The sequence below is a fragment of the Vombatus ursinus genome, unplaced genomic scaffold (genome assembly GCF_900497805.2).
Source record: "Vombatus ursinus unplaced genomic scaffold, bare-nosed wombat genome assembly UNPS02005286.1, whole genome shotgun sequence".
NCBI lineage: Eukaryota > Metazoa > Chordata > Mammalia > Diprotodontia > Vombatidae > Vombatus > Vombatus ursinus.
In genome coordinates this window covers 14,802,864-14,826,606 of record NW_020945064.1, presented here as the reverse complement: position 1 = coordinate 14,826,606, position 23,743 = coordinate 14,802,864, and the positions used below count along the sequence as shown (strand labels likewise).

At 41.0% G+C, this 23,743-nt stretch overlaps 1 protein-coding gene across 3 annotated transcripts in view; it reads right to left on the bottom strand.

Moving 5' to 3' along the window:
- SMPD3 (sphingomyelin phosphodiesterase 3) overlaps nucleotides 1–23,743 on the bottom strand; it is a 252,378-nt gene that overhangs the window by 71,972 nt on the left and 156,663 nt on the right. For all 3 annotated transcript variants that reach the window (XM_027847630.1, XM_027847628.1, XM_027847629.1), the window contains one exon: nucleotides 8,803–8,871. The gene's annotated coding sequence lies outside the window, so the exon portion shown is untranslated. The remainder of the gene's footprint in view (nucleotides 1–8,802; nucleotides 8,872–23,743) is intronic.

Genomic DNA, 23,743 nt, shown 5'->3' with positions numbered 1-23,743 from the left:
TAGGTTCAAATATTGGCCCTGATACTATCGCTGACTATGGGCAGGTCCCTTGACTTCTGAGCCTCAGTTTTCTCATCTGCAAAATGGTGGATAATACTGCTTGTGCTACTGATCTCCCAGAGCAGTTGTAAGGTAAAGGTTTAACCATATGAATGAGCTAGGTAGCTCTCTTGGCATCTGCACTTTCCCTTCTCTACTTATGACCATAGCCTGCTAATAGATCATTTTAGTTTCTTCTTTGGCAGCTGCCACCTCTAGCACTGCCAGTGCCTAGCTGTTGCTATGGCTGGTTTTTCCCTCTATTGATTTGAACACAATTTTCAAGGATGGCTGTATGTCAGGCTTTGCTTGCCAGAAGCTATTGCTTCCTCCTTTCCACATACTTTTGGCCTCACATAAGTGTTTTCAGTGATCTGATCATACTTGCAAACCTCAGGTTAGTCGTATCGGGATTGCTTCTTGCCCCAGTAGAAACCAGCCAAAGGATGTGAGGAAGAGAATTTCTTAGGTATTAAATTCTTTCTTGGTGCTGGTGTCTAGTTTTCTTCCTTGGTTTATCCTTTTTCTTCAGTTTCTTAGGATTTCCCAGTTCCTGACTATTGTCTTGAACTTTCTGATCTCTTGACTTACTCTGTCTACCCTCCAGTGTTTGTGCCCTCCCAGGTCCAAAATGTCTAACTAATCTGACCAGTTGCTTGTTCCAACCATCAATATTTGTAGATAGCTTGACAGACTACTTGCATTAGTTTTCAGCTCAATCTTGTCCCTCAGTCTATACTTCCAATTTTGTGTTGTTGACATTATTGACGATGTTGTCATGTCCAGCAGCATGACCTCATAGGAAGAATGATGGGATCAGGGTTGGGAGATAGGGGTTCAAAAACTGACTCTGATACTATCTGTGAGTATGGGCAAACCACTTGGCTTCTGCCCTATCGCCTCACTCTGACCTTATTGGAACTGAACTCATTCTAACTCTGGATGCTTATCTGGTCTCTGACTCCATAACTCTACCTTTACTACTATCTTCCAGGACCTACCTTTATCTTCAGAACTGTCTCCAGCTCCTAGACTCGTCTACTCCCTGATCTGCCATCTGAGATCTACTGCTGTCCATAATCCTGGTGCTGACACTGTGTGGGAAACTTTCATTTTTTTTTGTAAGCAGGTGCTTGCATTCTTGTAGTCAAGTGATATGGGGGGAGGGGAGGAGGGGAGGTTAGATATGTAAAGGGATAGGCAGGAAGTGAAGGGATGGCATTAGGAAATGTGGGTGGAGCCAATATTAATTCTGAGTTTTGAAAATAATTTTCAAGGCTGCTCTTGCACATGGCTGCCATCTCTATGACTCCTACACAGTACTTTGCTGGGATTAAAACTACTGGCTGACACTTCAAACACATGCCTACGCTGCTGCTTTGGTGCTTCACTACCAATTTGAGAAGAGATGCTTCTTGCTTCAATAAATATCCTTCTTCTACTCCTGAAGTTTCTGGAGCCCAAGATTAGCTACTCACAACTTCCTCTTAGCTGCCCCCTAGGTCCAGGACAATAGTCCTTTTGGATGCCTGCACTAATTGACTGTTGTGATTGGGAAGATTAAAGTTGCTTTCTGAATGAATATTTATATGTCAGGAAGACTAGGTTTTGAATTTTGCCACAAGCACTTAAGAGCTTAACTCTCCACAAATCACTTAAGCTTTTGGATCTTTGGTTTTCCCATTTGTAAAGTGGAGATAATAAAATCACTATCTCACAGGGCCATTGTGGGTATCAAAGGAGATAATATGTACAAAGTGCTTTTTAAACTTTCAAGCAATATATAAAAGGGCAATTATTATTATTATTTCTCCCATTATCTAGACCAAGGATTCTTAACCTTTTTTTTTTTGTATCATAGATATTTTAGGTAAAGGAAGCCTATGAACCCTTTCTTACAATTATGCTACTGAATGCATAAACTGAAATACATAGGATTATAAAGGAAATCAATTATATTGAGATAAATATATAATTTCCACCCCCCATCCAAGTTCACAGTTCCCCTGAAATCTATTTTGTGAATCTCAAGTTAAAACCCCTGGTCTAGACAGTTTGGGAAGTTTTAACATCATCATTTCTAACACCAGTAGAGTGGGGAAAGTACACACATTTATTGGTGAAATGTGACCTTCCAAAGGCCTAATTCTAGAGCATCAGCATGGGAGCTGGAGAAAGAGAAGGCAGCTGTCCTGATTTTCATTCCAAGGCTTTTTTTCTCCTGGCGTGTGTCACTCTGGATCAGTACCAGGGACAGCAGCATTGTCCTCTAACACAAGCCTATCTGAAGAATGAGTGAGTCTATTCCTCCAGTCCTAGGCCAGAAAGGCTGTATTCAAATGGACTCCATTTGGCGACTGGCCTTTTGCTTTGGGTGTTGGTTAGGAACTGAATGCAGGTTTTTTCAGTAGGCCCCAAAACAGAATCCTCAGGGTCAGCAGAGCAAGGTAACCCATTACTCCAGAGTCAAAGTAAAGGCCTTTTAAAAAGAGACCCATTGTTTCCAAGCTTCATTTCCTGGAATCATCAGCATGGGACTTCACTGATTCCATGACAAAAGAAATAGGATCTTAAGGATGATAAGGTTCAGCTGCCTCATTTTTACAAATGAAGAAACTGAAGCCCAAACAGAATAAATGATTTGCCCAAGGTCACACAGTTAGCACATGGTAGGCACTTAATAAATGTTTATTGACTGAATGAATGGTAGAGGTGGACCTACATATCCTGACTCACAATGTAATGTGTGTTCTATTTATCTTGAGCAGTCATTCTGAAGGCTGCACAGGTGTGATCGATAGAAAGCTAACACTGAATTACTGACCATGGAAGGATGCCATCACCAGGGCTCTTATTGGCTTCATCTCTGGATGAGAAAGCAGGCTCTATCTTTATCACAGGGCATCACAATCACCATAGACCTCAAATGGATTATTAGAAGTCAACCAGACTCCAGATCCATGCCTTGCATACTAAGGAAGCTAAGATTCCATCTATTAGGCTCTGCCACTTTCCATCTCTGTCCCATTTTCCACCTGCTTTCCTTTTTCTCAGCTCCTAGTTGACAATTTATCCATTTTCTTTGCTTTACTGATCCCTACCTCCATCTCTGGCAGTTCTGTATCTCTATTCTTCCTTATTAGGAGAGGAATCAGCTTCTCTAGGAAACTTCTCAGCCTTTGAATCCATCAATATCTGCTACTGTCCTCAATTTCCTTATGTTTCCCTTCCTTGTCACTACTCTGACTCCTCTGGGAGATGGCAGGAAGTTAAATTATGCTAATAATTTATCCCAATCCTAAATCTTCTGTTCTGATCCTACAGAAATGTTCAAGAAGTTGAGCTTCAGTACCACCCACTCCAAATCTTTTCAACAGAAATAATTTGGTAAGTCTCAGAACAATTAGGAGAAAGTCTCAGGGTAGAAGGAAAGAGGTTAGGTAGGCTCAGCTTGCTCTTTGAAAAGTTGACTGTAGTTAGTATTTCTTCCTTCAATAGATATTGACATTATAGCCTTGGACAAGTCATTCCCAACTCCCCACCTAGAGAGATGGATATATCTAAGATAGGGCTGTTACCTTTCTTCTCCTTCTTCCCCTTAAGCAATACATAGGAAGGCTGGACTTTACTCTGCAAATAGGAGGAGTCTGTATACATGTTCACCACCTCTTTGTATAACCAAAAGCCCTACAAATGAGGCAAAAACAGGAAAATACCTTGCGCAGGGCCAAGGGTAGAAAATCCTTTGACTCTTAGGCTCTCTTGTCTTTCCATGGCTTGCAAAAAGGCAATTGTTTTAAGAGGAAAAATAATTGCTACAAGACAATGCAGAGCAGATTTAGAGTCAGATTACCTACATTCTTCTATTAGGCCTGTCATTTACTAGATGTTTGACCTTAGGTAATTCACTTAACTTTTTGGGCCATAGTTTCCCCCTCTGTAAAATGAGAGGATAGACCTAGACGATCTTTAAGACCTCTTCTAGCCTTTGAGCTGAGGTTACTTAGTAATGGGATTTAGAGCTGGAAGAGACTTAAGGTTAGCTAGTTCAAATTACTCCTTTAATGGATGAAGAAACCATGGAAGGTAAGTGACTTGGCCAAGGTCAAACATCTCCTTCCTGGCAGCACTTCTGATTCTTCCAGATTTCACCATCGAACTCCCATGTGGGTACCTTTCTTCCTTCCTCCACCCATTCAAACTCCTTTCATGTGTTGTCTTCCCCCAATATAATGTCAGATCCTTGAGGGCAGGGACTCACTTTTTTTTTGTTTTTATTTGTATCTCTAGTGCTCAGACCATTACCCTGGACATAGTAAGCACTTAATAAATGCTTGTTACCTGCCTGCCATATTGGAAGTAGCACAGCCAGTGTTTGAACTTGGGCCTTTTTGGCTCCAAATCCAGTGTTCTTTAATTATACTATGCAGCTTCTATGTACCTTATAGGAGGCAGTTTGATGTAGTGGTTAGAACCAGACTTGAAGCCAGAAGGACATAAGTTCAAATTCTATCTCTGAATACTCTGGCTATGTGACCCTGGGCAAGTCACAACCTTCCTCTCTCTCAGTTTCTTTATTATAAATGGTGATAAAAATTTGCCTCCTAGGGTTATTGTGAAGATAATATAAGGTAATATTTGTAAAATACTTTGCAAACCTCAAATGCTAGCTATTATCACTACTACCACCATTATTATTCAGATCAGAAATGGATTTATTTCTTGGCAAGGGAATAACATACTACTATGTTTGTGCATTTTAGAAGGACTGCTCCATGAAGACACAGGCTGAGTTTGTTTTCCGAATGACCTAAAGCTACCAGGTATGGAAATCAACATTATTCTACATACTAGAAGAATGTTAATTAGAAGATCCCTTCAGGAGATATTAAAGATTGACAGTTGATGGGGGAACTCAGAATGACAATAATGATAGCTATCCTTGAGCATCATTTGTCACTTTAAGATTCACAAAGCATTTTCTCCCAACTACCCTGTTGATTCTGTGTTAATGACCAAGAAAATGGGGCAGGGGTGCTGGTCATTAGACTCTCTTCTGGAGAACATAGCAGTTCAGAATAATAGTGGCTGACATTCGCATAGAACCAGAAATGCAGTAACTCATTTGATTTTTACCATCTCTCACCTAAGGTAAGGAATGCAGGCCTTATGATCTCCATTTCACAAGTGAGAAAACTGAGGTTCAGAGGAATGATTTGCTCAAGGTCACATAGCTTTTTTTTTCTTCAAGTCATCAAGTGTTTATTAAGTGCCTACTATGTACTAAGAGCTGGGGTTCAAAGAAAGGCAGAGACAGTCTTTGCTTTCAAGGAACTTGGGGTTTAATGAGAAAGAAGATAATGTGCAAACAATTACATACAAACAGGAGAACTGAGAAAACCCACTGAGATGAGTAGTTAAAGCATCTTCAAAGAGATGGAAAAGAAAAACTGAGGCCCCAGAGATAGGCAGAGGCTTTCCCATGGTCACAGAGAGTTTGTGCCAGAACCAGGAACTTCTGCCTCCTGGAACCGCACTCTTTTCACTGCAGAGAGGTCCCATAGTTAAGAAGTAGAGCTTGACCCAAGGCCTTCTAGAGCCAAGGATCAGGTTCTTTCCATTACACCACTGTCTCCAACCAGTTTTGAGGATTCAGTCATTTAATCACCAAGAATTTATCAAGCACCTACTCTGTTCCAAGCGCTGTCTTAGTTGCTGAGGATACAAAAGCAAAAAAGGAATATGGTTGCCCTCAAGAGGCTTATGTTGGGGGGCGGGCAGAGAACACAACATGCACACAGAATAGTAAATACAAATATAGAAACAAATAGAGCCTGAACTAAGCTCGTGTCACATTAGTGGAGAGAAGGGGTGATGCAAGATGCAACGGGTGTTGTAGAGGCCAAATTGAGAAGATTTAGTAACTGATTGCTTACAAGGGGTGAGGGAGAGAGGGAAAAGTCTAGGATGACCTTGATCTAGCAAACTTGGGTGACTAGAAGCATGGTGATGCTTTTGAAAGAAATAGCAAAGAGCAGGGAGATAGTGAGGTCTGTTTTGGACATGTTGAGTTTCAAATGTCAATGGAACATTCATTTGCAAATGTTCAATAAGCTTGATGTAGGGATGAGCTCAGGAGAGAGACTGGAGCTAGATATATCTGTCTGGGAGTCACCTGCAGAGAGATGATAATTAAATTCGTTCAAGCTGACCTATTCCCCAAGAGAAAGATTACCTTTATTTAAGGATAGGGGCAATCATTGAGGAGTTGATGGGTTTATGGGACCTGAACCTCAAAAAGGAAAAGACCCTCAGTCCTTGAACTTTCCCACACTTTGCCTTGAACTTTCCCATACATTTCAGCAGCCCAGATCTCTGGCTTGCCTGAGGCATCTGGCCCATCCTCCTCAATAATCCTTTTAACTGTCCTTTCATTGTGGACTTCTGACCCAGCCCAGCCTTTAATTGTCTGTTACCTCTGGACCACCCCAGGCTACTTGCCATTCCTTAATGCCATCCAAATTTTCTCACTGTTTTTTTCTCTTTTCTGTATAAAAGTACCAATCTTGTGGGGAATTACAGGTGGCAGACACTGCATGCACTTCCAGACTCATTTGATGTGTTGGCTGTTATTATAGAACTACTATTTTCTCCTCTTTTTAAAAAATAATTTATTACAAGTGAAGGCTCATTGCGGGAGGGACATATCTAGGAATGAACATTATTTTTTAAAAAATTATTTTCATGTTTAAGGTTTCTATTCTAGTATAGGTATGAGGAGGGGTAGTGACTTTTTAAAAAATGTCTGTTATTTCTAAAATTTCCTAAAATTATCATCTCTCAGATGCTGAGACTGTTATGCCATTTTCATTCTTTGTTATCCTGAGTGCCTCGTATAAAAAGTTCAACACATAATTAACAAATGCTTATTGATTACTAGCTTCTATTTCCTCCTAAGACCTATAGAGATGAAACTTCCTTGAGAGACAAGAATCAGGAGGGAAATTAACAGTAAATGTCTTCAAAAAAGTCACTCATATCTGTAAGCATCTCTTATGAAAGATACCCTATCTCTCTTATACTTCTACAAACATGGGAAGGGAGTACATTTTCTTATCTCTTCTTTCAAGGGCAGGCTTGGTGAGTATCAGAGGGATCTGGGTTAAAGCTAGTCTTTAAGAAAAAAAAAGGGGTGGCTAGGTGGCACTGTGGATAGAGCTCTAGCCTTGGAGTCAGGAGAACCTGAGTTCAAATCCGGCCTCAGACATATGACACTTACTAACTGTGTGACCCTGGGCAAGTCACTTAACCCCCGACTACCTCACCAAAAAGCAAAACAAAACAAGAGAAGCTTTCAGAGATTGAAATTTTACATTCCCTTTGGGCAGAGCACCCACAAGTAAGAGTGTGATACTGTATGTAGACAGAGGGAAGGGAAATGGAAGGAAGGAAAGAAAGAGGGAGGGAGGGAGGCAGAGAGGAAGGAAGGAAGGAAGAAAGGAAGGCATGCTGGCTGTGTTGCTAAACTGGCCAGTTCCACTTTGATTCCCAGTGGGCAGCTCCTTTTGACTAAGTAAAGGGGCCATTCTCTGCCTCAATTCTTATTAAGCCTTAATCACTGAATGGGTGTTGCTTCAGTCAAACTGAGACCTGTTAAAGACCTTAGCTTGAAAAGGTCAATGTCTCCCACTGAATCCTGGGCCATCTCTAGTTGTTCTGATCTATATCTGGCCACTGGACCCAGATGGCCCAGGAGGAGAAGGTGAGGCTGGTGACTTTGCACAGCCCTCCCTCACTTAAATCCAATTCACTTGCATGTCATGGCATCACTTCCCTGGTGTCATGGTCCTCTTCGAGAATGAAGGACAAACAACAACCAATCTTGTCCTGATCAAATTTGAAGTTTTGCTAGAAATCTTGCCCACCCAATCAACGTATAATAAACCTTGTTACTCTGACTGAAAGAAGGCTTGAGTGGTCAAATTCTTTTGAGGCAGACCCGCCCTGTACCCTTGCATTTTGGGTTTCCTAGCATCCCAAACTGCAACAGAATCATTTTACTGACTTAAAATGTTCCTCCTCAATTTGCAGCTAGTATAGTCCCCTTGAAGAGTAGTAAAAGGTTGGTTACTGAGAACAGCATACCCTAGGGAGAAATGAGTAAATTCTATTCCTGACATCCATTCTCCCTTGGGCTAGATCCACACTATCTGACAATAATCTGAATATAAAGAATTAAATTCTCTGCCACTCTCTTGCCCCAATAAGTAAGCTATATGGGACACTGGATAGAGCATTGGACCTGAGTCAGGAAGTTCTGAGTTCAAATCCTGCTTCAAACATTTATTAGCCATGTGACCCTGGGCATATCATTTAAACTCTCTTTGCCTTAGTTTCCTCATCTGGGAATAAAAGTAGTACCTACCTCACAAGGTTGTTGTGAGGATAAAAAATGAGACAATATTTGTAAAGAGCTTAGCAAACCTTGAAGTGCTATTATTAAATTGCTAGCTATTATTATTTACATGTATGTGTCAACATTTCCTACAAAGAATGCCTCTTTGGGGCCATAAAGACAAAAACCAGACAGATTGCTCCTTCCATTGTAGCGATGAGCACACCGGGAGGAAATTCCTTTCTACCTGCTTCCCACAGTGAACTCATATCCCCATCTTCTAGTTCTCATGTTCTGCGGCATGCTCTCACTAATTATCCAACATTACAATATCTCAACAAGGAGAAACCAAACCTTTTGCAACATACCGAAAATTGTCATGCAGCAATCTTCCTTGAAAGGAGTGAGGGTCCACTCAGTGCTGCACCATATGAATCCTGCAAGATACAGAACATAGGTAGAATGAGTTCATTCAGGCAGGAAAACAATTGCTTGCATTTATATAGCACCTAATAGTAAGCAAAACAGTTTCCTAGCGAACTTCCCTGGGTACAGAGGCAGTGTGTTGTGGTAGAAAAAGTATGGGATTTGATGTCAGAGTTGTTGTTAAGTTGTTTCAGTTGGGTCTGACTCTTGTTGACCCCACTTGGGGTTTTCTTAGCAAAGACACTGGAGTGGTTTGCCATTTCCTTCTCCAGCTTATTTTACAGATGAGGAAACCAAGGCAAACAGGGTGAAGTGACTTGCCAGCGTCCCCCAGCTAGTAAGTGTGTAGAGCCAGATTTGAACTCTGGAAGATGAGTCTTCCTGACTTCAGGTTGGGTGCTCTGTCCACTGCCCCATCTAGATGCCTTTGACATCAGAGGATTTGGGTTCAAATCCAGATTCTGTTACTTATTACTGTGTGACCTTGGGTAAGTCACAACTTCTTTGAGCTTCAGTTTCCTTATCTTTAAAATGAGGGAGTTAGACTAGATTCCTCTCTAAGGACTCTTTTTGCTTGCCATGATTTTTCAGGGAACCCACAGTTGAGGTAGTTTATGTGCAAATGTTATCTCCATTTTACAGATGAGGAAAATGAGGCCAAGGAGGTTAAATGCCTTGGCCATAGTGACACAGCTTAATAAGTAGAAGAGTCAGCACCAACTCAAAGCCAGGTCTTCTGACTCTCAGACTCTTATCTTTTGTAACACACTGCCTCCCTTTTGGCTAATGAACGTGTGTGTTTTCCCTGGGATTTGATACAAAATATTCCCGCCCCCCACTTTTCTTTTATAAGTCTGATGACTGATATTTACTTGAGCTCTATGATTCTATTTTAAATATTAGAAAAGGGGAATATCAGTGTTTTATATTTCATTTGCTTCATAATCTCTTCTCTGGGTAAAATAATACTAATTTCTTTACCTTTCTGCCTAGGTCTGACTTTCTGACTCTTTAATAATATTGAAACACACACAGCATAGATGCTTAGGATGTGTTTGTTAAATTCAGTTGTGGCTTTTCTGGAAGCTTGAAACTCAGTCAATACACATTTTATATTATGCACTAGACACTGTGCTAAGCTCTGGGGATACAAGATAAGTAAAAGACAGTTCCTGCTCTCAAGGAGCTCACAATCTAATAAGGAAGACAACACATGAACTACTATGTACAAACCAAGCTATATACAGGATAACCTGGAAATGCTTAATAGAGGGAAAGCTCTAGAGTTAAGAGGGATTGGGAAAAGCTTCCCATAGGAGGTGGATTTTTAGCTGGGACCTGAAGGAAGCCGGGGAAGCCACCTGGGGAAGCCCAAAGTGGAGTACACTAGTAAAGATTTGGCCAAGGTTAAATATAAAGGCAACGACAACTTTCATTTTGATAGGGCTTCAAGGTTTACAAAACACTCTTCTCACAACAACCTGATGAGGTAGGAAGTGTAAATACTGGTTATCTGATTTTACAGAGGAGGAAATGGTGGCCAAGGTTCCCCAGATAGGAAGTGGCAAATATGTGATTCAAACCCTGATCACCTGCCTCCATATCCAACGTCCTTCGCACAAACTCTGCTGCCTTGTGCATCCTGCCATTCATGCATTGGGATGCTTATTTTCTCAAGTGACAAAACAATTTAGCATCTTTTCCCAGCTACTTTTGAATCTCCTTGGTGGTTGTACATTTTCGTATTTGTGAAATGCGGAAAGTACTGGAGCTCCCTAGGGAAAAGAGTGGGCATCCTGCTGTTTCCACATGAGTGGGGTGCCGGTGTTGGAAGAGGTCAGGGGGAATGAGGAGGCAGAATAAGGCTGAGGACTAGCACTAAGCCAACTTCCAAGCGACATGCAGCAGACAAGCAGTCAATCAACATACATTTAGTAAGCACCTACTATCTGCCAGGCACTGGGCTAAGTGCTGGGGATACAAAACGAGGCAAAAGACAGTCCCTGCCTTCAAGGAGGTTGCAATCTAATGGGGTAGATAATGTATAAATAAATATATACAAACAAGTTATATATCAGATAAATTGGAAATAATTAAAAGAGAGAAAGCATTAGAATTAAGAGGCATAACATGGTATATGGACCAAAGCACTGGATTTGGAGTCAGAAGACCTGTGTTTGAATCCTGACTCTGATACTTATTATCTCTGTGATTTTTGGGAAGGTCATTTCCCCTCTCGAGGACTATTTTCTCAACAATAAAGTGAGGAGAGTGAAGTAGATATCTTTAAAGCCCCTTTCCAACCTCAAATTATATGATTAGAAAATTCTGTCTGTGATCAGGAGTTTATGGCTGGTACTTTGCATACTATAGAATAAATTAGTAGAGGCTTGTCAAGGAAATCTGACACTCAGAGCAAATTCAGTTGTACAGGAGAGGGGGAACTAAGGCTAGGACATGTAGCCATCGTCATGATCTTCAGTGTCCCACATGGAATGGATTCCTAGGAAATGAGTAAGAAGTTTGTCTCAGTACTGTGTCATTGAGTTGGTTCAGTGGTTCAGACAGACAGCCCCAAGAGAGGGGCGTTTTGATCTTCGGGTGGTGGTTCTCACCTCAGAGTACTAACATGGGGCCTTTTTTCCTAGGTGGTCCCCTGTGCATTTCAAAGAGGAGGAATATCACCCCCTCCCAATGTAGCTGTTCTGGGGCAAAGTCCCAGTGGCCCTGTCCTAGTGATAGCTCTGTAAAATGAAGTGGAATCTAGCTGGCCCTTAGGAAGAAAGACTCAGGTGACTTGCTGAACAAATTGTATTTTCATATTTCTTTACCTTCTCTCTCTAAAGAGTTAACAGTTAAAGATGAAATTAAGCAGCTTAGCTCTGCCACTTACTACTTATGAAGCCTTGGGCAAATCGTTTAACTTTTTTGGGGCCTTGGTTTCCTTATTTGAAAAATGATGACCTTTAGCATCCTGTCTAGCTCCGAGTCTGGCAATCCTATGCCAGCTATAGTGGACCTCTGCTTTCTACCTTGTCTCCTAAATCAAAGGGCACCTCTTGGGTCACCAGTTTTGTACGCTCACCGTTGTGCCAAGAGCTCCTGCAGGTACCACCATCTGTCCCTCCCTGGCCACTCACACAGCCTGCACATTTACTTTTACTTTGAGGCTGCAGAGACCTAACAGCAGCTGCTAGGATTCATCAGCAGGCAGCACCAGCTGGTAGGTGCAAGCTTTGCAACTTCTCAGATTCTGTCTCTCTATAGGGTTTTAGAAGATTGTAGAGAAAATGTGGCCCAGCTAACTTGACCTAACCCCTCCATCATCCGCACAAGAGGTCAGGAGAGCCATCAGATTTTAAAGATAAATTACTCATAAAAAAATCCCCAAATGTGGCAGTGGCAGCAGCAGCAGCAGCAGCAGTAGCTCGGGCACAACTGTTTGGGTCGCCTGATACAAATAAGAGATGAGACAAATTGCATCTTCAGCTTGCCTTTTTGCAAAGACACCCAGAGGACAGCTTTTCTTTTGTTTGAAGCCCCAGTGACTATAAGTCAAATCTATAAGTCTCCTTCCTTTTTCTCCCAGTCTGGTTTTTGGGACTACAGGGCAGGTCCCCTGAATAGTCTATGGCAGCCCATTTTGCAGAATTATTATGAGGCCATCTCATTCATTTTCTATCCTGTTTTCAATTTAGACAGAATGTATCCACTAAGGCTAAAGAAATATGCTAAAAAGGAGTACGAAAGTCAATGACCCTATTTAGGGTTTTCTTGGCAAAAATACTGGAGTGGTTTTGCCATTTCCTTCTCCAATTCATTTTACAGATGAGGAAACTGAGGCAAACAGGGTTAAATGATTTGTTCAGGGGTCACACAGCTACTAAGTGTCTGAGGTTAGATTTGAACTCAGGGAGATGAGTCTTCCTGCCCCTGAGTGGGCGCTGTATCCATTGTGCCGCCTGGCTGCCCGTCCTTAATATCTAGCACAGTGCTGATTGAATTAAATGAATCGGCCTGTCTTGTCTTAGTGAACACTGCTCCCTTTCACATGCTGAACTAGTTGCTCTTCCCTGATCTGCTCTCCCTACTCCCTATTTCCTTCCTATTCCCAGTTCCCTCTCCCACCTTTGTGCTTTGTTCACATGTTCACACCTCCATGTCAGATTCCTTCCTTTTGATTTTTTAAAATTAAATTTTTTCTTATTCTGAGCTTAACACCCCCTTCCTAAGCATGAGTATTTCCAGATACAAAGTAGGACATAAAAGAGGATTATACATGAAACTGTGAAACTCTGTTATGTACAGCTTGCTTTTTAAAAGAGTATTTAAATTCAACATGGTACTTTCAAAACTATTATGCTTGTCTGTGTTTCCTTCTGTTCTCTTCTGCTCATCTAAAAAAAGGTTTCAATGGATCTCTTTTTGCATCACTACTGCTGATCCCACTCCTTCTAACCCACTCCCCCCAATCTTGTAATAAACAATTAAGCAAAACAAGTTTGTATGATGGCCATTTGTGAAAATGGATGTTTTTCTGCAACTTGAGTCTATCACCTTTCTGTTCCCTTTTGGGAAAATATCTTCTCATTCCCTCCCCTTTTTGAAAGCCTTTCCTTCCTCCAAGGCTCTGCTAGGGATCCACCTCCTTGGTGAAAGTCTTCTCCATTCCCTCTAGCTGAAAATGGTATCTCATTATGTGAATCTTTCCCTTTTATACACTTTCCACATTTTAATTTATGGCATAGGTATTTTGTGTACCTGCCTTTTCTCCCCTATTCATTTATAAGAATCCTGAAGGCACGCACTGTCCTATGTCTTCTTTATATCTCTCTCAGTGCCTAGCAGGGGACCTGGCACATAGTAGGCATTTAAATGGTTTTGAATGAACTTGACACATGTGATGAACCCTTATGATATGCTCACAACTTTCTGTGATTTGGTTGACACAGAACAACAATAATAAACATACATTAGTTGTCTACTGTAGAGATGGTACAAAGTTGAGTAACTCATGTCCCTGGTCCTCAAAGAGCTTGGGGTTTAATGGGTACCTTCTAGTTTAGACACATCCACCTAATTCTGCCTTCATCCCTTGGGAGATGCTTTCTAAAGATTAAGTGATATGGAGGCATTGCTAGTCTTTCCTTGATCTGTGGTTTTATAGCACCGTGGTTTGTTTTCACATCAGCTGGTGCTAATGGTCTAGTTAGGGGGACAAAACTCTCTGGAGAAACTGAAGAATGCTATCTTCCTTTCACTCCAGTCCTTTAAAAAAACAAAACTATAAAAACATCTGAGACAGAGGAGGCCAGAGGATAAAATGGAAAATCTATAACAACATCTCTTTTTTTAAAAAATTTTATTCCTTCTTCCCTTCCCCAGCCCACAGGGTGCCCTGCTCAGAGAGGTTTCAGAGCAACTTTAGAAGCCATGGCGGTGGCGGGGGGGGGGGGATGTGTCAGTGTCTTGGAATCTGAGCTCTGGAGGGAGTAAGCAATCTTACAGAAAAAAAGAACATTCTGCTCAGGATGGGCCACACATTCTTTTTCTTCTGAAGTTACATGAAAGAAGACATCAAAATAGGAAATTAAATCTCTGCCCTCCCATCCCCCCCTTTAAAGAATTTTTAGCTTAAAGGTTAATCTGAGAATAATTGAGTGGCTTTTTTTTTTCTTTTTGCATTTCTTGAACAAAAGAATAAAATCAAAAGTCAAATCCATTCTGGACAGCCTTACTCCAAGGGAAGAAAGCAGCACATGGTACCTTGCATTTATGGTCTCTGTACTAGCAGAAAAGTCTGTGCAAATGAGTGTGTAGGTGGTTAAGGGAATTTATGCTCTAAAATGAGACATCCCTTGTAATTTGCAATGGCTGAGAGGTGCTCTTCTGAACAGCACCACGCATCAGCAATCCATCAATCCTATCTAAATTGGCAGCAGTTTCTAATCAACTGACATGCCAGCTAGTTACATATTATTGCTTTCAGAAACAGATGGCAGCTGTGGGGGGAAAAAAGTAAATTGTAAAATTTCTCCAAAAAACATGCTGAAGCCCTTTGCTTAGAAAATCCAATTCTTCCCAAACAGTACAATGCCCCAGCCTGGCTTTCTGCCACACAAAGAAAGTCATGCACAATCTGCTCTCATTTGGATTTTCCATTTGAAATAAGGAAAACATGATGAAAGGCAAAACATGGGATACCCAGGTGCTTATCACAGTATTTAGAGCTGAAAAGGAACCTTCGAGATAACAATGTAGTACAACCTTTTCATTTTGCAGATGAGGAAACTGAGGCTCACAAAGAATAAATGACCTCAAGGCAGAAAAGAACAGAGAGTTCAGGTCCTCTGACTTCCAATTCAGTGTTTTTCTACTGGTCTATGACTGCCAAGTCAGAAGCCTAGGTGAATTCTGATTTGGTCAATTACTCCTTGTGCTGTGACCCTAATCCTTTCCACCCAATTTCTTCTAGAGCAGGGGTTCTTAATTTTCTGTTATGGATCCCTTTGGCAGTCTGATGAAGCCTACTAACCCCTTTTCAGAATAATATTGTTAAGTGCATAAAATAAAACATAGGATTACAAAGGAATCTAATTACGTTGAAATACGGTTATCCAAATGTTAAAAAAAAAAACATAGTTCAGAGACCCCAGGTTAAGACCCCCTCTGTTTTCTGATCTCAATTGCTGCTGGTTGTTGCACACTCATCCATTTAATCATCCATCCATCTATCCATCCATCCACCCACCCACCCACCCACCTATCCATCCACCCACTCACCCATTCATCCATCCGTTCATCCACCCATCCATCCACAAAATTTATTAAGCTTCTATTGTGTGCCTGGCACTGTGCTAAGGGGAATACAAAAACAATAAATAAAACAATACCTACTTCTTTTATGGGTGAGGGGAGACAACAAGGTCAGATACAAGTATATATCATGAAACTGACATATTTTATTTTGGGCTAAGCTTCCCTTCAGCACAATCTTAATCTTCCGTCAATTTGCACAGAACCTTCAGGATGCATAATGCCACAGAAGCCCCAGAGACAGAGAAAAGTATAGAAGCAGTAATATACTCCTTTTCCCATCATGCTCTTTCAAGCTTCCTTGCACTTTTATAGCATTGATATTTCTTGTTGCTATGAGTTACCAGAGGTTGTAAAGGCTTTTAAATTAGATCCATGTGCAAAGCCAGACTGTCTTCCGGGGACCAGCCACCTCTTTAGCCAGGAATGCTACAACTGGGGCTAAGCAAAGCTTACAGGTGGCAGTGACAGGTGTGAAGAGTGAGGAAAGAGGAGAAAAATGAAAGGAAGAGAGGAGGGTGAGAGAAAACAACAACAAAATGATCAGCTGTCCAGAATGCCACCAGAAATTGTTTTCATTGCCACCCACCAGCATGTATGCATTCAAATACTTATTAATTAATCACCTATTTATGTACTAAGAGAGATACAAAGATAAATAAAACATGGCCTCTGCCCTCAAGGAGATCTGGATAAGACAGGTACTCAGATCAATATAATGTACAGTAGTAGGTGGTAAATTCTGAAGAAGAAAACAAAGTACCTAAAACAGAACTCATTATCTTTCCCCCCAATCCCACTCCTCTTCTGGACTTCCATATTTCTATTGAGGAATCCTGAGTTAGTGCCAGTCGTCTTGACTTTTGTCCTGCCATTGGACTCTGATGACTATGGAGGGGAGAGTGAAGCTTATGACTTTGCGCAGCTCTGTTTCACTTTGATCTAATTCATGAGAAAGTCAAGACATCACCCTCATAATGTCTTTGGTCCTATTTGAGAACAAAGGAGGAAAAAAAATTTCTATTGAAGGCACCACCATCCTTCTAGTCACTCAGGACTGCAAACTTGACATCATCTTTTTGATTCTTCATTTTCATTAACTTGCTCAGTCCCTAACCAATCAGTTAACAAGTCTCATAGCCAGTGACTTCTTCTTAACTTTAGGATCTAATCCAAACTCCTCTGATTTGGCATTTAAAGACTTTCATAATGTGGCTCCAGGTTACCTTTCCCAAACTTATTACACATCACTTCCTTATGAATTGTAGTCTCACAGCACCACCCTATCCTCATGCAACAACATTCCATCACCATGTGCAGAGGTTGTACAACCTATATACTCTGTACCTGGAATGCACTCCCTCCTTGTCTCTGCCTTTTAGAATTCCTAGTTCCTTGAAGGTTCAGCTCAAATGTCACCTCGCATGTGAAAGTCTTTCCTACTTTCTCTGGCTGCTACTCTTTCAATTACATAATTTTGATATGGTTTCATTTTGTGACATCAGTGATCATATAGATGTGCTTCAGTTGTCATTAGGCTGATTTGGCAGTCTGACTTGGAATAGATGAGACCAGAATGAGCTGATTTCCACACCTTTTGCAAGGTGTCAGTTGTCTTTGTCAGATGAATGCTACATTTTATGCCATACACTTAACTTCCAAAGATTCTGGAAGTCTTGCTTCCATTGAAGGAATAATGAACTTTGATAAACTGATATATTGAGAAACAAAAAGAATTTTTCCTTGATTACAGGAATTCCCAACTAGAGATACAACATGATCATGTACTATGCCATACATCTTGAAAGGAGAAGAAAAATATCCGAGTAAAGAGATACAAGTGTTTTAAAAGATTGAGAACCAGGCTAATTTAAACCTCAGCAAAAATCTGTGGGTTATAATCAAAGTCAGACTTGGAAAAATGGTCTGTCAAAGAGATTTCATATCCAATGTGATAAAAGTATGGTTTCTTGATCTGTAAAAATCTTGTGAACTCAATGCCAAAATGTTTAAAACAAAGGATTGCAGCCTGATGAGAACATTTTGCTTATCAAAAGCTTAAAGATGTAGAAAGCTGTAAGGTTTCTTATAGGTTAATAAATTTAATAATATAAGCTCCTTGGTTTTTACTTTGTATCCCTAGCACCTTGCGTAGTGCCTAGCATATAGTAGGCACTTAAATGCAACTAAACTAGCAACTAAATATAGCACATTCCATTGCATCCTCACACTAATCAATGTTAACAATGTTCTGAGATGTGATTTGAGAAGCTCAGTGTGTCTCTAGCTTCTAAGTTAACATAATAAAATCCAAGGAAAATCTTGTCAAGTCTAATACGGTAAACCACTATTGGAGGCAGTGTATAAGTAAGTCAATAAGCATTAAGTAATTGCCTACTGAGTGCCGCGTACAATTCTAAGTACTAGGCACTGTTCTTCAGGGGTGAGGAACCTGCAGCCTTGAGGCCACATGAGGCCCTTCAGGTCTTCAAGTGCAGCCGTTTGACTGAAGTTTGGATTCAGAGGGTCACATGTGGTCTAGAGGTTGCAGGTTCCCCACCCCTGTTCTAAGTGCTGTGTTACCCTTTACTCAAGTCTGGCCCATTGACTGCATTCTAAACTTGTTATTTATTTCTAGTGACGGCTAGAGGAGGCATCTAAGTAGTGATGGATAGCATAACCTGTAGCTTAAGTTGCTAATTTGCCCAATGTGATTTTTTTTCATTTGTGCAACTTACAGATGAGAACCATAAAGTTTTTTTTTTGGGGGGGGGCTTGTCTTTCTAATTTCACACTGTGTTTTTCTATGTTTTGCTTAGCCCTGCACTTTCAACCTGATAAAGCTGGAGAATAAGACAGCTGGTAGCACGTTTTGTCTTCATTAAATTATTTATCATCAGTGATAGCTTTGAAGATACCAATACAGCAGGATGCTAAGTGCCATAATCTGCCAGTAGATGAGAATTCTATAATGAAGCATTTCCCAAACTCTGTGAGGGATTTACAATAAGTTTTGATGGCCCTCAGGGGCAATTGAGAGTTGGAAGTAGCAAGCAATGTCCAGAGCTGCTCCCAGTCTAAGTTTTGGGTGTACAGAAGCTGAAGTGATCCCAAGGGAAGGACTTAATTGTGCGGCTGTTGAGCCAATCACAGCTGAGTGTTCAGGTTGCTATAGGAGGAGAGGGTAGACAAAGCCAATTCTTAGTGCCCCAGTACTGTTTTGGTCGGTAGCAGCTCACCCTCTCAACCACTTCCCTTTCTCTGCCTAAAAACTCTTCTGCTATGTCTCTTCCTTGCCTTGGATCTGATCATGGGCTGTCGGGCTTTTCACTTAGTGTTTCATACAGCGGTACTGCCTCATCTTCCTCACATTCAGATAGATCTGATACAACTACAAGACCGAACAACAACAAAATACTACGTTAAACTATGGGATTACAAATCAAGGAAGCCACCTAATGTAGGGATAAAAACAGTAGGTTTTGAGTCAAAGGGCCTGAACTCTAATCCTGACTCTATGTGCATGTTATTGAACTTGCCCAGACTTTGGTGTTCCCCACTATAAAATGAGGGGCTTGTTGAGATGATTCTAAGGTCCTTTCCAGCTCCAAATCCTATCGAACAAGCTATAATCGAATACCAAAGTGGGTAGCACAGAGAGCTCGGGCTAAAGAATGTCCAATAAAGGGAGGGATTGGAATGGGCCAAAACAGGAAATTAGGTTGGATTTGGGAAGGACCTTGAAGGATGGTGGGCACTCCGATACATAGAGAAGGGTAGAGAGGTCTTGGAGTCGGTGGTTTCCTGGCGTCTTGGTTCTGAAGCTGCAAATGCTGATTATTCCAAACGATTTCAAAGACTTGTTAGAAATGAGGTCGCCAATGGCTCCCCCAACCTTTAATTCCCTCTATAGCTACATTGTAACCAGCAGGGGGTGCCAGAGGATAACTGTTTCCATATGAATGTCAAAAACTTTGCTTGTAAATGGAGCCCAGGCAAGTCTCTTGGATGACTAAAGAAAGCGTGAAAGTCGAGCTGTTCTCCTTTCGTCCAGTATTTGGAGTCGAACCTAATCCCACTTTTGATCCAATTTCAAAAATAGTTCATTTGTGCTCCTGCGGCCATTCACAACCTACAACCGTCTGAGAGTCTTTGACACTCTAGCAGAGTTGAATGGGAAATGAGGGCGTGATACGGGTTCCTATGGAAATATTCTTCAATCAGCAAGAAGGTTGAGAAAGTGTCCTAGGATTCCACCATGCAGGGCCCGATTGGAGAGGGAGGGATCACTATTCAGTCTTCTCAATCAGGAAGAAGGACCGGAATGCTTTTGAAAATTGGCATTGGATTCTTTTGGGAGGCTGGGATCAAGGCAGATGTTTCATTTATTCTAAGCCGTCATCTCTTCAGTCTTCATTCTGCCTAGGTCTCTTGAGGAGCATAAATCACAAAGATCAACCTCACCACTGGAGGGCCCAGTGCTCTCCTGATTCAGCTTTTGGGGAAAGGTGCTCACTTCTTTAGTGTTGATGGAAGGCAATGACTGGAGAACCATCCTCTACTCTGACAATGAGGTGATTCACAGTGCTCTTCTGTAAGACAGCCAAAGTCATCTCTCCCCAGATGGGTACAGAGAGCCTTAGAGTGGAAGGACTGCTAGGGCTGGCAAAGACTGAAGTACATTGAAGTACTTTTGATTTTCATTTTGGTTTTTCCCTCTCCAAGCTCTTTGAACCTGACGCAGTTCCATTTGGGAGCCTTTCATAAACTTTCCTCAAGAAAATTCAACATACATTGAAGGATGTGGTCACCTGACTCTAGGGAATTTAAAGTGTTTTCTAAAGGAGATGTTGGGATATACTTGGCTCACTAGCTATACAAAAGTCCATAGTTTGGAGATGGGAAAGTTTTAGCAATATATGACTTAGGTCTGGAGTCAGGAAGACTTGAGTTCAAATCTTGTCTCAAACCAGCTAGGTGACCCTGGGCAAATCACTTAACCTCTGTTTGTCTCAGTTTGCTCACTGTAAAATGGGGATAACATTAGCGCCTACCTCCTAGGGTTTTTGGGAGGATCAAATGAGATAATATTTGTGGAGTGCTCAGCATAGTGTCTGGCACATGGTAGATGCTTAATAAATGCTTGTTTTCTCCCCTTCCCTCAGGCTCTCAGAACAGGACTCTGTGATGGATCATTTGCCTGAGAAACATGTTAGAATTTTCTCCTTTTGGGTTTTTTTCCTGTAATAAGTAAATATGTTGGCAGGCAATGGGACAATATGGCATAGAGGAACGAGCAATATACTCGAAGACAGGTGATTTTGTCCTATCTCCCTTCTACTGCCGATTAGCTTTGTGATCTTTAGCAAGTCATTTACTGTCTCTGAGTTTCAGCTAGGAATCAGAAATGAGATATGGATTCACTGCCAGAAGATAGGAGGCTACACTTGAACAGATGGTTTTACAGGGTTCCATGTAACTCTATGACTTTATTTGTGGATCATCCAAATGACTGAGGGAATAGAATGTAATGTATCTGATGGAATGTTGAGCTCTCCAGGAATAGGAATTATTATTGCTATTGTTATTATCATTTTGTATTTGTATTCCCAGTGCTTAGTGTAGTTCCTAGCACATAGTAGGTGATTAATAAATTCTTTGGGATTGATTAAATAGAAGAGGGGTCAGATTTTTTTTTTTGTTTGTATAGAGAACACATCCTAGCTCTTAACCTTTACTAGAGCGTCTGCTTCTCTGAGCCTCATTTTCTTCATCTGTAAAATGGAGGGTTGGACATTTTGTGAGTCCTGTACCCCTTTGGCGGTCTGGTGATAGCTATGGACCCCTTCTCAGAATCATGTTTTTAAATGCATAAAATAAAATATACAGAATTACAAAAACCCCAATTATATGGATTTATATATATGGGTTTATATATATGAAAGAAAGATGGATTTTTTTTTCCACTAAGTTAATGATTACCCTGAAATACATCCGCAGATCCCTTGGGGCATCTATGGACCCTAAGTTAAAAATTCCTGGACTAGATGAATTCTAAGATCCCTTCCAATTCCAAATCCTATGGAATTTAAGAAACAAATCATATACTATATTTCCAGTGTCCCTGCCTCCAGTCCATCCATCAATCAGTCAACTGACAAGTATTTATGAAGTGCCTATCATGTGCTAGGCACTGTACTTGTCTCTGGAAAAACAAAAAAGCCTGTAATGAAACAACTCCTGCCCTCGAGCACCTTACATTCTACCCAGGAAAGACAACATGCTTGCATAGGTTCATATGAAATACTTACAAAATAGATAAGACTATCTTGAGGGAAGGTTTTAACATTTGAGGGGGACCAGGAAAGGTTGCATGTAGAAGATGATGCTTAAGTTGAGCCTTGAGGGAAATTAGATTCCAAGAAGTGTAGGTGAGTTGCAGACATGGGATATAGCCAGTGCAAATGCATGGAGATGGAGTATGTGAAGAACAGTAAGGAAGCCTGTTTGACCTTAGAGAGAAAGAACTGGAGTAATGCCTAATGAAGCTGAGAAGGTAAGGTGAGGTTAGGTTATGAAGGGCTTTCAAAGCCCAAAAGAGGAGTTTCTATTTGATCCTAGATGTAATAGGGGAGTAGCTGGAATTTGCTGAAGAAGGAAGTGGCATGGTCAGACCTCCACGATAGGAAAGTTACTTTGGTAGCTGAGTACAGGATGAATTGGAATGAGGAGAGGCAGGGAGAACAATTAGGAGGTTGTTGTAATAGTCCAGTCCAGAGGAGATGAATTAGGGCCTGGAGAGTAATGGGAGAATATGCATGTGATAGATGTCATGGAAGAAGAGATGACAAGATTTGGCAACTGGTTGCATGTGTGGAAGGAAGAGTGAGGAAGAGTGAGGAAGAGTGAGGAGTCAAAGATGACACCAGACATGGAAATATACTTTTCCCAGTATAGAGTAACGGGATAGTATTTATTCATAACTACTGAACCTATAGTCATCAAACTGTAATTTCAGAGATTTTTGGAGTCAGAAGGTACTTTAGAGACAGTTTGAAGACCAGAGAAATTGAATGATTAGCCCAAAGTCCCATAACTATTTTGCATAAGACAAGAAGAGGAAACCATGGCTCCAGACCCTTATTCCTTTGTTTCTTGGAGACATCATTCAAAAACTAAACATTGCACATATGGAAATCGTGTGTGTGTGTGTGTGTGTGTGTGTGAGAGAGAGAGAGAGAGAGAGAGAGAGAGAGAGAGAGATTGAGAGAGAGAAAGAGAAAGAGATCAAGAGACAAGAGACTGAGAGACAGAAGACTCCTTGGAATTTGTTGTTGTTCAGTCACTTTGATTGGATTCCTTTATAATGGGTTAGGTGCAGTCTTGCCTGGAAATGAACTCTGGATGTCCTTGATATCTTCTGGATGTTTCTATAACTATCATGGCAGTGTCCAAGTGAAGAGTCAAACATTGCTCAGCAGGAAGGCAGGTAAACAAATCACTCCTCAGGAGGTAATTAAACAGTCCCATTTTATTCTGTCTTATATTTTATGTAACTCATTTAAAATTCTCTCTGTGTGGTTGTGGTTTTCCTGCAGAGCTATAACAACATTGGGGATTCCTTACAAGGTGGAGAAAAGAAGTTTAAACATGCTGAAAGTATGCTTATTTTTTAAAAAATCACTTTCTTAACAAACTCTACACTATTGTTCCTACTCAAATTCTGGGAGACAAATGACAAAAATGTTATTTGAGTCAGCTTTGAGCAATGGACAAATCATCCTCTGATTATTACCTGTCTGTCTAGTACCTGTCTGTCTAGTTACAAAGAGGAGACTCTACTCAGCTTTCTTTAAATTGTCCCTTTCCTCATTTCTTGGGCAATATACCATATGTGCTCTAGTGTGATTCTATTACAATGCCACGTGAACCCTGATGGACTCCAGTGTTTTTCCCTCATTCCATCCTATCCAATCTACCGATCAATTATTCAATCTACTGTGCTGAGGCACAATGACAGGCACTGCAGATACTGAGACAAAAGTTAAATGGTTCCCAGCCTCAACT